Genomic DNA, 12,729 nt, shown 5'->3' with positions numbered 1-12,729 from the left:
TGTCCGTTTGCTCCCTCATTAGACCAAGCAGCGTTTGAGTCGCCTGCTGGTCTTCCTGCCGCCACCTATCCTCCCGTTCCAGGTGTGTGCGATGCTGCTGACACAGGGTCTCCCTCCACTGTCTCTGCTCTGCCGCCTCCGCTCTGGAGCAGGCCATCAGTTCCTGGAACATGTCGTCCCTAGTCTTTTTCTTTCGGCGTCTAATCTGAGCCAGCCTCTGCGAGGGGGATGCCAGGGCAGTCCGGGAAGGAGCCGAAGCTGTGTGATGCGAAAAAGTAGGTGATTTCCTTGAACACATACATGTTTGCCAACAGTAAACACAGTCTAGTCAGTTTCAGTTAACAAGACCAAAGAGGGAACCAAGTCTCAGGAGATCTCAGAAGTAGTCCGAGATTTCGGAATACGCTCTCATTGGCAGCGCCATTGCACTGGATAGCGCACAAGCGAGGAGAGACAGCTGCATCCCTCTTGCACAAAGTCCTGGTAAGCCTTGCAGTACATACTGCTTATCAGTTACTGGTTAGCTGTGCTCTCCTGCTAAAGGCAATGTGCAAAGCAGAAAAGATGACCCTTTTGCAGCCCCTACCGCCAGTGCATGGGAAAGATCACTGTATGCTTTTCCTCTGTGGCATCCAACACGTGGCTGTTAAGCGAGGGTCATTCTTATGCAAAGTAAAAGTCTACCATTCACAATAGTAACAGTACACTAATTCCCCTAATTAGATGCAGCACTTCCAGAACGACATTACCCTGAGGCGTGTCAGGCGGACTCAGAGAGAGCGGATGCTAACAGAAGCCCTGCACAGACCAGGACCATATGCTGCCATGCTCGTAGAGGCGATGCTTCCCCTTTACCTTCGGATGGCCTGGCGCGGAAGAGTGTGCTTCCACGGAGCACCCAATAAAGCACCTCTCCCAAGAAACCTCCTGCTGAGGCTTTTCCAGCTGCTCTCTGAGAGCTTCTTTGAACTGTCCCCAGAGGATTATTGCTCGATCCCTATATGTGTAGACCTACTGTTTGTATAGTTTGATATTTAAAAATTTTTATATAGTATTTCTATTTTTTATATATATACCTGTTTCTTAAAAAATAAATGTTTCCCTGTTTGTAGCACTTACCGCCTGATCCTTCCCCTGATTCCGAGTCCGGGTTAACGGGCGGGGAGGGTTGGTAGGGGATCTCTGTGAGGGTGATGAAGAGATCCTGGCTGTCAGGGAAAGCGGGAGTGGGTTCGATGTCGCCTGCGCCGTCCTCAAAAGACCCTTCCTCATCTTCCCCATCGGCGAACATGGAGGAGGAACTGTCCCGGTACACTATTCCGTCCTCGGAGTCCACCGTCACTGGTGGGGCAGTGGTGGCAGACCCACCTAGAATGGCATGCAGTGCCTCGTAGAAGCGGCATGTCTGGGGCTGGGCTCGGGCGTCCGCTTGCCGCTCTGACTTTTTGATACCCTTGTCTTAGGTCCTTCACTTTCACGCGGCACTGCATCGCATCCCGGCTGTATCCTTTCTCTTTCATGGCTTTAGAGACCTTCTCGAAGGTCTTCGCGTTCCGCTTGCTAGAGCGCAGCTCCGAGAGCACAGACTCCTCGCCCCACACAGCGATCAGATCCATGACTTCCCTGTCAGTCCATGCTGGGGACCTCTTTCTATTCTGGGATTGCCCGGACTCCTCTGCTGGAGAGCTCTGCATCGTTGCAGGTGCTGCGGAGCTCGCCCCGATGTGCAACCAGAACGTCAGATTCAAACCGCCCAGACAGGAAAATGAATTCAAATTTTCGCGGGTCATTTCCTGTGTGGCTGGCCAGAGAATCCAAGCTCGGACTGCTGTCCAGAGCGTCAACAGAGTGGTGCACTGTGGGATAGCTCCCGGAGCTACTAAGTTCGATTAGCATCCACACCAAGCCTAATTCGAGCTAGCAAGTGCGAATTTAGCGTTACTCCACCTGCCGGGGTGGAGTACCAAATTCGAACTAAAGAGCCCTCTAGTTTGAATTAAATGGCTTCCTGGTGTGGACGGTTGAGCGGTTAGTTCGAATTAACGCTGATAAATTCGAATTAAAGTCCTAGTGTAGACCAGGCCTCAGTGCTCCAACCACTAGACTTGTGAGATGGCAACCCCCTCACCTCGGAGAAAGGGCTGACCAGGGCTAGGTGCCTTAGTCCCTTGAAGGAAAGGGCTCACCTGCGAATCTTGAGTGGAGATAGGCACCTACCTCCCCCTGAGGGGTGGAGCTTAAACCCTGCCCCTCTCCTCACAATGTCCTACTGGCTAGTTTAGGTGGCTCCCTATTCAGCGTACTGGCTTCTGTGACTCTCATTCATAACTGCTTAACTTCCCCCTCCCACGATGTGTAGGCATCTAACTCTGGGCTGTGAGTTCCATTGAGAAGCAAGGCACCAAAAGTTAGGCATTGCAATGCTCAGCTTATGTTCCCTATGTGTACCTAGCCTAAATTACTTCTGAAACTCTAAGTCCTCCTCCCTGTCCCTTCAACCCCTGTACATCTCGCAACGTGTGAGTTAGAATATAAGCTCTTTGGGACAGGGACATTGCCTTCACAGATGGCCTGTGAAATGTAGAGTGATCTACAAATAATTAATCAAAGCAGATTCTGCTGCTATCCCATAATCACATGGGACAGAACCTTAATTAACCAGATTCTTTCCTGCTGCTTAGCACTAGTGTAACTGAGATAAACCATGACATTCATTTAAAAAGCCATGTTAGCCGTATACCGAGATGATATTGCTCAGACAAGCCACATTCAAAATGTATTAGCCATTTAAATGACCTGGTTAAACAAAACATAATTAGCGATATCTTGGTGGTCTTGTATGGTTCATAAACCTGTACAGGGAAGCTCTGAATCAGTTCTCTCCCCAAAAGCAAATTTCCCATGTGCGGGATTTACAAAACTTACCAAAAGACCAGGTTATGGCCGTAGGCTGAATTAACTTCTGAGTGGATTCCTTGGGTGTTGGGGCAGGTGATGGTGCACGGCTCTCTAGTCTTGCCCTTTCACACACATAGATCCCTGTTCCCATGGAAGTTCCTCTATAAAATCAGAAGGAAAGGAGTACAGTGCTGTAAAGATTACCAGTCTCTCTTGCTATGTGGACAAGGCAAGTCTATGTGTACAGTCTGCCCTCCACGCACAGCCCCCCAGTGCACAATCTCTTACTGCAGTCCTGGAGTTTTCTTTTTCTACCAATTGTGGGCTTCAAGTCTCTGACATGACTTTCAGTAGGCAATATTATCTGTACTTCCAAAGCACCCATCCCTGTAATATCTGGGTGCCAGATGGCCATGCCAGACAAGGCATATGTCTGCATGTACATATTCAGGAGTTACCTTGCTTATGTTTGAATCTTTTATTATTCATCAGCAGCTCATTTCAGGCTGATTGCTATTCACCTCCTTAGACAGAGTAATCCAAGAGTTCAGCCTGACATTGTCTACAGTCTGCCAAACAAGGTTAGCCTGCAAACAGAACTGCACTTTTCACCCTCAGTGATCAATAACTATTCACTGCTCCCATGGGACAGGTTACCACATCAGGGTTTTGGACCGTCAATTACATCTGTATCTACACTAGATTTAAAGATTGCAGGAACGTGTGTAATATACAAACACTTGGCCAGATCCAATATTCAATACGTATGTGGGTAACGGTATTATTGTGTCAGGGAGAGTTTACATTGGAAATTTAGAGAAGCTCCAGGTGGTTTGAAATCAAACAAATAAAAGTCCATTTACTCAGTGAGCTAACTAAAACATTTTGCAATTCAAATACTTGCTGATGATCAGTTCTTTTGGATGAGCAGCCGTCTATCACAGGCCATGTGGCATAATTAAATAAGAATACTCTGTGTGCAGTCCAAATTCCCTGGGATTCTTCCCTTGAAGTATGGCTGGTAGGCAAGCTGGCCTTCATGGCAAAGAACCCACCTAGAAAGTAGTCACAGCTCCCAAGCAGCCAGTAAAATCTGGACGTGAGAAGCATGTTATGTCTTTGTTGGGACGGGGCGAGAAATGAGTTGATACAGATACAAGATACTGTATCCTAGACTAATTCGTTTATAAACATACCTGCTCCTGAATGATAAAAGCAAAGTGTAGCTTGTAACACACAGATGTATGGGGAGCACACCTGAATTCCAGAGAGGCAGCTCTTTGTTCAGGCTGTTTCTCTGCTTCTCTCTTAAACATACTGTTCCAACTGTCCTCTGGTTATGAAACCTAAAGATACAGCTCCACTACTGCCCGGCCTTGGCTGCTCTCCAATAGAAAAAGAAATGCACCTGAGTATAGTGATCAATGACCCTCCCTCTTAATACAACCACTCAAGCCTTGGTTGTTAATGGCCCTTCAAGTCGAAAGGCCTGTATTGTCCTCACCAATTAAATGAATTCATTACTGAATTGGATATGTTTGCAGCATCTGTCAACTGGTTCTGCAGAGAGAAGGGACAGCTCCAAAATAACTAATTTCAATTGATTTATTATATTCAGACCTTTTAGCAATGTGCTAAGGAGCCTTATACAAACAAACCAGGCTAATACTATGCATCTTCTAAATGCTTCCTCTGTGCAGCCTGTAGGTGGCTCCCAAACTGAGTTGTCAGCAAGGGCAGCCTAGTACACAAACTTGCTGTTTTCAGTGCAATTGCAAAACTGTGCATAACTGTACTCGGGGGTTGTATGGCATCACACAGGGAGATAGATGCACCATTGCCTCACAAGTGAAGGCACCGTAACCTTCACCATTCTGATCTTGGCCTAGTATGTATGGGTTAGTAAACAATGAATGACTGAATTCCAATATCGTGCTGTGGGATGACATCCCAACCCAAACATCCTCTCCTAGGGCAGGCTCTGACTAGGAGTTGCCCCATGTGGAAACAAGACCTCCACTACTACCAAGAAGTCCTGGAGTAAAGAACTTATCAGACACACCTCCAATCTTGTGCCCCTGACAACTCGAGCTAGGCTGTAGTCCAGGGATATCATTGTACTACCACCACTAAAGGGAATAACAGAAGAAGCATTTAGCCCCAAGCCTGCAAATTCTGAGACAAGTGTTCTCTGTTAAGGAGGGTTATGTTTACACTGATGCATACATCTGCCAGCATACAAACCATTATGCTACACTTTGTCCCAATAACCACTTATATGGTTCGGGTTAGAAACCTAAAACCTGAATCAAATACATACCATAACAACAGAGCCAGAAGGTGGTGCTGAATTAATCTGTTCATACAAATTAAGGCCATGTCTACACAGCAGACTTGCCATGATTACAGCCATCACTGTCCGGCTCCTGATATAGTTGTACCAACACAAATGTAAGCTCTGCCAGTACAAAGAATATCTTTGTCTATCTACAGGAGGATTTTGCTCCAGTACAGCTATACCAGTGTATGAAAACAGTGGATGAAAACAGGACAAATCTGCAGTGTAAGGATGGTCCAGAGATAAGGACACTAGATTAGGTGAGACCTAGCTTCAAGTCCCTACTCTGCAACATATTTCCTGTGTGACCTTAGGTAAATCACTTAGCTTCTCTCTGTCTCAGTTTCCCACCAGTAAAACAGAAAGAACAGCATTTTCCTACTTCACAGGGATAGTGTGAGGATAAATAAAGCACTTTACAAACATTACTTAATGTATCCTCCCAACATCCCTGTGAGCTAGGTATTAGTCCCATTTTACAGATGGGGCAACTGAGGTACAGATCATGACTTTGCAAGAAAGTCTGGTAGACCCCAGAATGGAACCCAGGTGTTTTGACTCCACGATCTTAACCACAAGACCATTCTTCTTCAGAAGTTTAAAAATCTTTGGTTAACTTTTTGTTTGCTTGCTTTTTTTTGTGGGGGTAGGAGGGTAGGGTCAGAGGTTTTGCTATGTAACCTTGCACCTTCTAATCACAAAACCCTCTCATCTGAGAGTGGCAGTGCTTTCAATTCAGGCTAGCTGGCCTCTTCTGGGGTATGGGCTAACCCCCAAGTGCTGCTTTCACTTGGGCTGGTAACCCATTCCCTTTCCAATGTGGATGTAGGCTAAATCGCTTAAGTGGTGACAGTCCTCCAGTGCCTTCCCACAATCCCTCCTATGGGCCCACAAGGACAAAGTAGTTCTCCCACAATGCACTGCGATAGATTAATAGACCAGCTCAGCTTACTGCAGCATTAAGAACCATGGGCTGTACCCCCAGAAGTCCTAGTGACACACACGTGTGTGTGTGTAGCACTAGTGAGACACAGTAAGTCAGGTAGGGCTTTGTAGTGTGACTGCCCAGCTCCGGGCTAGGCTATGAGTATTCAGACCTAGGAGCTTGTTGCCCAGGCTAACTTGGCAGTGAAGACATACCCTTACTTCAAATCCAGCCCAGCCTGGTAGTGAGCAAAAGTTTCGCCCTCTGACAGTTAGTTGGTGGCCTGCATAAAATAAGTTTATTTGCCTCAGTCTGGTCTGCACTGGACTGGTGTCAATACCACAAAAAATTATCACAATAATAGTCTCCCTTGCAGGCCGGCTCAGACTAATTGGGCATGGGGGCTGAACTATAATTTCATCCCAGACCAGGATTTTCACATAATGTAGAGAGGGGTAGTGTGCTCTTCTACTGCCTATCCTGAACCCTCTCCGTGCCTACAGACAGAATTTCAAGTTCTAGGATCACCAGGCTGGCATCTCTCTCCAGTGCTACGTTCACATAAAATCTTGCTAGAAGGAGAAGAAAACCCCCCCCCCCCAACTCTTTTTTTACATTTTCTCACATATCTGCCGCACTTTCTCCTTTTTGACCAGCCCTGGAAACAAAAACAAAATCATGAGAATTTCACTGGCAATATTTGCAGCCAACACTAGGGGGTCCCAGAGTGCTTGTTCTTGTGACATTTGAACACCCAGGAAAAGGAACAGCCCAATTTTTCCAAGCTACTCTAAACAGAAACCTTTGAGGTTCCCCTTTTGGTACTGAAAATGTCATCATGACAAAATAGCTCAAACCTGTCACTAACAGGCCTGGAGCACACTTCCAAGCCTCCCCCAGCTATCTGTAAGGTGGAGGGAATCCCTTCCCCCTTGCTCTCTCAGGAGTTGGGAGGTTAGAATTCTCTCAGCTCCATGCCTCGTGTCACTGGTCAGGCATGACTATTTAATACACAGTGTCTGACGAAGGCAGGATGGGGGCAATCACAGGGGAATACAGGAAAAAATAGAGTGTGTTTGTGAATGAGGAATGTTCTCAAAGGTTTCAGAATTCTCCAAAAATAGACACACATTCCTGAGGAAAATGTGCAGTGCATGTAGGAGTGGCGTGATACTTCTGCTACTGTTTAGGGGAAGTTGGGGAGGGAGGTGGAAAATGTACTGGAAAATATCTTCATTCAGTTCTCTCGCTCGCTCGCTCTCTTGGCTTAAACATGAGAACAATTATTGACTTTCATCCCACAGTCCAAGCACATAGCTGCCAACATCTGTGTTCAAAGAACCCTTTGCACTTCACCATTAACTGAGGGCTTCACCTTCGCAATACTTAATGCAAAAGCTCATCTGTCCCATTATTGATTATCTGGGGATTGAACAATACAGAATGTTTAGGACCCTGTAGCTTTTCTCTCTGGCTTTTGGTGTTGTTTCTTTGTTGAGTTTTTCATTTGGAGTTGTCGTGTCATGTACTGTGTCCCCAGTACTGTTTTTATAAACACACACACACACACACACACTGATCAAATGCTGTGTATTTATCCCACTCTGTATAATCTGAAGGGGGAGGGGAGATTCTAACCTGTCCCAACCCGTTAGGATGAGCAAATGTGTCTTATTCTCATATTCTTCATAGTCTCTTACTTCCTATCCCCCAAAGTTCAGAGTGACACCTAGTGTCGGTGGCCTTGAGTAACAACAGAAAAACACACATTGTTCTAGCTGTTAAAGCCAAGTATTGCCAGACAAGGTTATTTTTGCAGCAATGTGCAGTTCCATTTGTTCGGAGGTGGTTAGAATAACCCCTCTAGGGTTTTTTCCCTTCTCTTCTCTCACACTCCATGGGCAGCTGCTTTAAATAATAAAACACTGGTATGTTATGACCTAGAAATTTGTTACCAGGACTGGACATATCCCCCGGGTGGAGAAATTTATCAACGCAGCTTTATAAAGGGAGACTTTATTCTGTAGTTCATAATGGCACATTATTACACATAAAAGATCTACATTCCTTAGCTCCTTAGGGACCCAATCCCACTCCCACTGAAGTCAATGAAAGTCTTTCCATTGATTTGAAGGGGAGCTGGATCAGTGCTTAATTGCATATGATTTTCCTCTCCCTTTAGTCACATTCTGAGTAGTATATTTACCTGAATTTTACCAGGAGCAAAGTCTGTCTGCATTGTTTGTTAGAGTTACAGCTAAGTAACTATGTGTTCAGCTCTCTATTCATATTTCCTTGTTGTTTTGCTGCATTATTTCTGATCCCTGTTTAAACAGAGCTTTTAAATAAAAGCAAAGCCAAGCTGAAGACAGTAGCCAAGTACTTTTTGGAGTTTTAAAAATCCTGCTTTTAACTAATTGCTCCTAACACCTTGCTGGGTGGCAACAAACCGGATGTTCTTCAACAAATAGGTCTCGCCGCCTCCTTTGTGAAGTGAATGTCTTCCCTATGGATGCAAAAACATCTTTGTGCTGAGACAAAGTTCAGGATCTCTCAAACCTGTGTACTGCCTGTATTGCTGTATAGATCAGAAACCTGGGCCCCCTTACAGGTAGACCTGGAGTGGCTAGTGCCAAATCCTGAGTATAAAGTGGTATGACAAATGTCATACTCTTGCAAAAGGTCTGGCCTTCCTTCAGTCACTCACTATATTCAAAAGCGGTCTTGGATGCTCTATGGCCATGTCACCAGGATGGACAAAACCACTCCAGCACCCTGTGCTCTCAAACTCTCCATCGACGTGTGAAAGGGTGTGTGCCTTCAGCCTACCTCACACCGCCTGCAATGCTGCCCCAAAGATTTGTGGATTCACAGGATTGAGCCAGATCTAGGAACTTCACTACATGGTGTCTGGTGTGATTCCATCAACTGTGGTCATTCCGGCTGGTGCAATGGTCCATAGTAGGCTATGCATGTTTGATGATGATGTTTGGTTACCTGGCTGCCCAAAACTGCTCCCTTCTCAGCGCTGAGGGTCACAGATTATGTCCAGCCCAATTGCTATTTATAGTTCACTCTGTGTCCTTAAGATAGGACCAGGTTCCCAGGCTGATTGATGTTTAATCATCCAGAAAATATGAGGGGAAGAGACATCTCCCTGCTGAAAGCACCATTCCACTGACTCAGCAAGAGGGTGAAGATCCCACCCTACTCATCACGCAAACAGGGAGGACATGGAGTCTCCCAGTTACATGGATGGTTATGGGTGGAATCATCCCCATTTCTTCTCTACCTATTGTGGGCAGGAGAGACATACACCCCTCTCCTGGCCTAGGTAGCTCTTTTCTGATGGTTACTTTCTGAGTCTCCTCCCAGGACCTACATATATCTAGTCAAAATCTGAGCCTACCAGCTCTGCTGGACCCTTTACCATGTTATGCCAGTTTGACTGAAGAACATCCTGAACATCGCCTTCTTCCCGAGTCATGGCTGTTTACCAGCAACAAGGAAATAAGAATTCTGCTAATTATGAGCCCCCTCCCCCCACAAGCTGGATGGAGAGCGAACAGGTCCAAGAGAGCGTTATGGAATGTGGAGGGATAATTTCCATTGGCTTTTCTCCCCACGAGTTGCTGCACAGATTCCTGATACACAGAGTTGGCAATAAACAAAGGTTGGTGACATCTGAAAGTTGGGGGGTCAACCCAGCTCCTGGGGATAGGAGCAAATGCAGCAGTGGGGAGAGGTGGGCATAAGCCACAGTCTGCAGGCATGGGTGAGCTACCTCCTGGAGTGCTGGTAAGGATGGCACATACTGTACCACACATTCTGTTTGGCTATGCATCCCAGTGAGCCCTAACTGCACAGTATTCTGGGGAGAGGGGGTTGATGTCACTTTGGCTCTCTTCTTGCCAACGTGTTTTGGGACATTCAGGTAGAGTTTCCACTCCATTCCTCTCCTCTGCACTGCACAACGAGGGAGGGGCAATGATATGGCTGTACATAATCTTTGCTTTTTAAAAAAACTCTCCTTGTGTGAAACGCCCTCACAACCTCTTCTCAATGCCTCTATTCATTTTCCTGCGCTTCCTGGTCCACTTCTACTGCAGCTCCAGCCTTTCTGAGAGGAGTCACGCAAAGTGAATGGTAACATATTCCATATTTTTCTGTCTCCTTCATATAGCCCCTGGCTTCTTATTCATTGCTCTTCCCTTTGCTGCCCATTGAGCAGATATCTTCACAACGCTGTCTGTAATGATGCCTAGACCTTTGTCCTGAGAACTTCTGATCCAACCTTACAAAACTCAATTGAGCGCCCACTGCTGCATATGATTAGCCTGTTTTCTGCCCCACTGATTAGTTCTTTGCATATTTTTGGGTAGAATTTCAAATGCCTATAACCCAATTTCTTGCACTAGTATTGTTAGGTATCGCCAAGTTCTCATACCATACCCCGCACCATGGCATCTGTGCACCTTCCAGAGATACATTAAGCACATGGCTAGTATCTGTCACAGCTTCTGGGCAGCACCTCACCATTCTCTCTAATCTTGACTAACCTAAATATTTTTGGACCAGATTCCACCACCCTTACTCACACTGAGTAGCACCTTACTCTTAGCATGTCCTGTTAATTTCTCAGTGTAAGGAGCTACTTGATTTGAGTCAGGAGAGCAGAATATGACCCTTTGTGAACAGGCAAATTTCACAACCTCACAACTTGTCCCCTCATCCAGTTGGACAATCTATTGAACAGCTGTGATCCTAGTATTATATCTAGACAAATTCTGAGTTAACACATTGTTGTTGCTTTCCTCTGAAGGACAGGTCACTGCTGGAGATGTGGTATTAGATGGACCGATTGTGTGTTCCCATGGAAGTTACATTGACACTGTCTCTGAAGTTTTTAGAACAGAGGGTGGAATACTAGTCCTATTAAAGTAAATGGGAGTTTGCCCACTGACTTCAGTGTGGCCAGGAATTCACTCTGAGTTTCAGATTTAGCCTTAATTTTCCAAGCCTAATAGTTTCCCCCGCAGAGTCACTTAAAGGAGCAGGGGAGGGAGGGTGTTTTAATTTATTACAGATATGGGTTATGTTAGTTTTGATCAGATTCACTTTGAAATTCTACAGGCAAAACATCTTATAATATCTGGGCTTTCTTCCATTAATCAAGCTTCACATTCACCTAAAAATGACCTGTACCAAGTCATTCAAATTTATGTGCACTACAAAATGAACTAGGCATTTGCCCTATACATAAATATGGTATGCCCCAATGACACAAATTACAAACAAATCTTAAATAGCTTTTTTGGCACTCCTGGCATTTAGAGTCGGTTTCAAATTGTTAGATTTGTCCCCTGTCTAAGTGCACTTACTATTTCTTGAAATAAGCCTAGATGTATAATTAAGACTTAAAAAAAAAAGTGGTCAATGGTAATAATCTAGCATGCTTAATTAGCCCTGAAAATGTTGGTACATATTTTGCAAGTGTGCATGTGTGAGACACACAGAGAGAAACCTGCAGCATTAAAATCCAGTGCATGCGTTATACACTTGGCCAAGGAGGCAACATTAAGTGCAATTTGCACCTTAGTATAATCTTTTAATAAGAATAGATTACCTAAATATGTACTCATGCAGAGATGTCGGGCACAGTTAAGTCATTAGGGCAAGGGTTAAAATGACTTCAAAGTGCTGGCATTTGTTTCTTAGCGGATGGGTCAGGCAGGAACAGAAAACTCCATAAACCTCCAATTGACTTTAAAATTAAAAACATATGCTGAAGCCAGAAGCAAGTTGGTTGGCTTTGTTCTCACCAGTAGGTGTCACTACAGTCAACACTGATATGTCACAGGGGGCTTTTGAGAGACAAGGACATTACATTAAAGAAACAAAAGTAAATCCAACTTTCACAAACCTGATGTGCCTAGCTAGACTGATATATTGCCTTTGCCAGCCCTCATTATTCAGTTTATGATGGGTACAGTATAAACTCTTGTGTCACTTGAGCAGAATCATATTAGACAGTGAACTGAAGAGTTCAGTGCATATGTTGAAGATGAAAACGCGACAGGCAAATATGTTGGTTCATTTAGCTGCATTTTAAGCTCGCTTTCTCATTGAACCAGATCCCGTTCTCAGTTATAGCTGTGTAAATACAACATATACAAACTTCATTAATTTCAGTGGAGTTAGTTCAGATCTACACCAGTTTGTCTGATTGCCATCTGGCTCATTTTATACTGTATTTGAAAAAAAGAAATAGACGACACAAAAAACATTTTCTAGAGCGTTGCTTCTTTAAGGGGTAAATTCATGACATCTTTCATCCTGGAAGGTTTTTCCAGTGTTAACGCTATTGTTATCATCATAGCCATTATCATCATGGTATTTTCCAAGTGGTCACCTTTCTGGGTATGTCTATATTGCAATCAGAGGTGTGATTGTAGCTCGTGCAGCTTTCATTTAGCTAGTGCGGCTAAAAATAGCAGTGAAGCCATGGTAGCCCAGGCTACAGTGCGAGCTGTAGAAACCTGCTGGCACCCTGGTACATTCTTGCATT

The 12,729-nt window shown here is 44.9% G+C and overlaps 1 long non-coding RNA gene across 1 annotated transcript in view; it reads right to left on the bottom strand.

Moving 5' to 3' along the window:
- Positions 1 to 203: 203 nt before the first annotated feature.
- Positions 204 to 12,729, bottom strand: part of LOC120406138 — a 43,194-nt gene continuing 30,668 nt past the window's right edge. Inside the window, exons 3-4 of the long non-coding RNA XR_005599110.1 lie at positions 2,926 to 3,059; positions 204 to 258 (exon numbers count right to left, since the gene is read on the bottom strand). This is a non-coding gene — a long non-coding RNA (uncharacterized LOC120406138). The remainder of the gene's footprint in view (positions 259 to 2,925; positions 3,060 to 12,729) is intronic.

The sequence above is a fragment of the Mauremys reevesii genome, linkage group 1, assembly GCF_016161935.1.
Source record: "Mauremys reevesii isolate NIE-2019 linkage group 1, ASM1616193v1, whole genome shotgun sequence".
In the NCBI taxonomy this organism is placed as follows: Eukaryota; Metazoa; Chordata; order Testudines; family Geoemydidae; genus Mauremys; species Mauremys reevesii.
The sequence above is the reverse complement of the archived record's forward strand: the minus strand, read 5'-3'. Positions and strand labels throughout refer to the sequence as shown.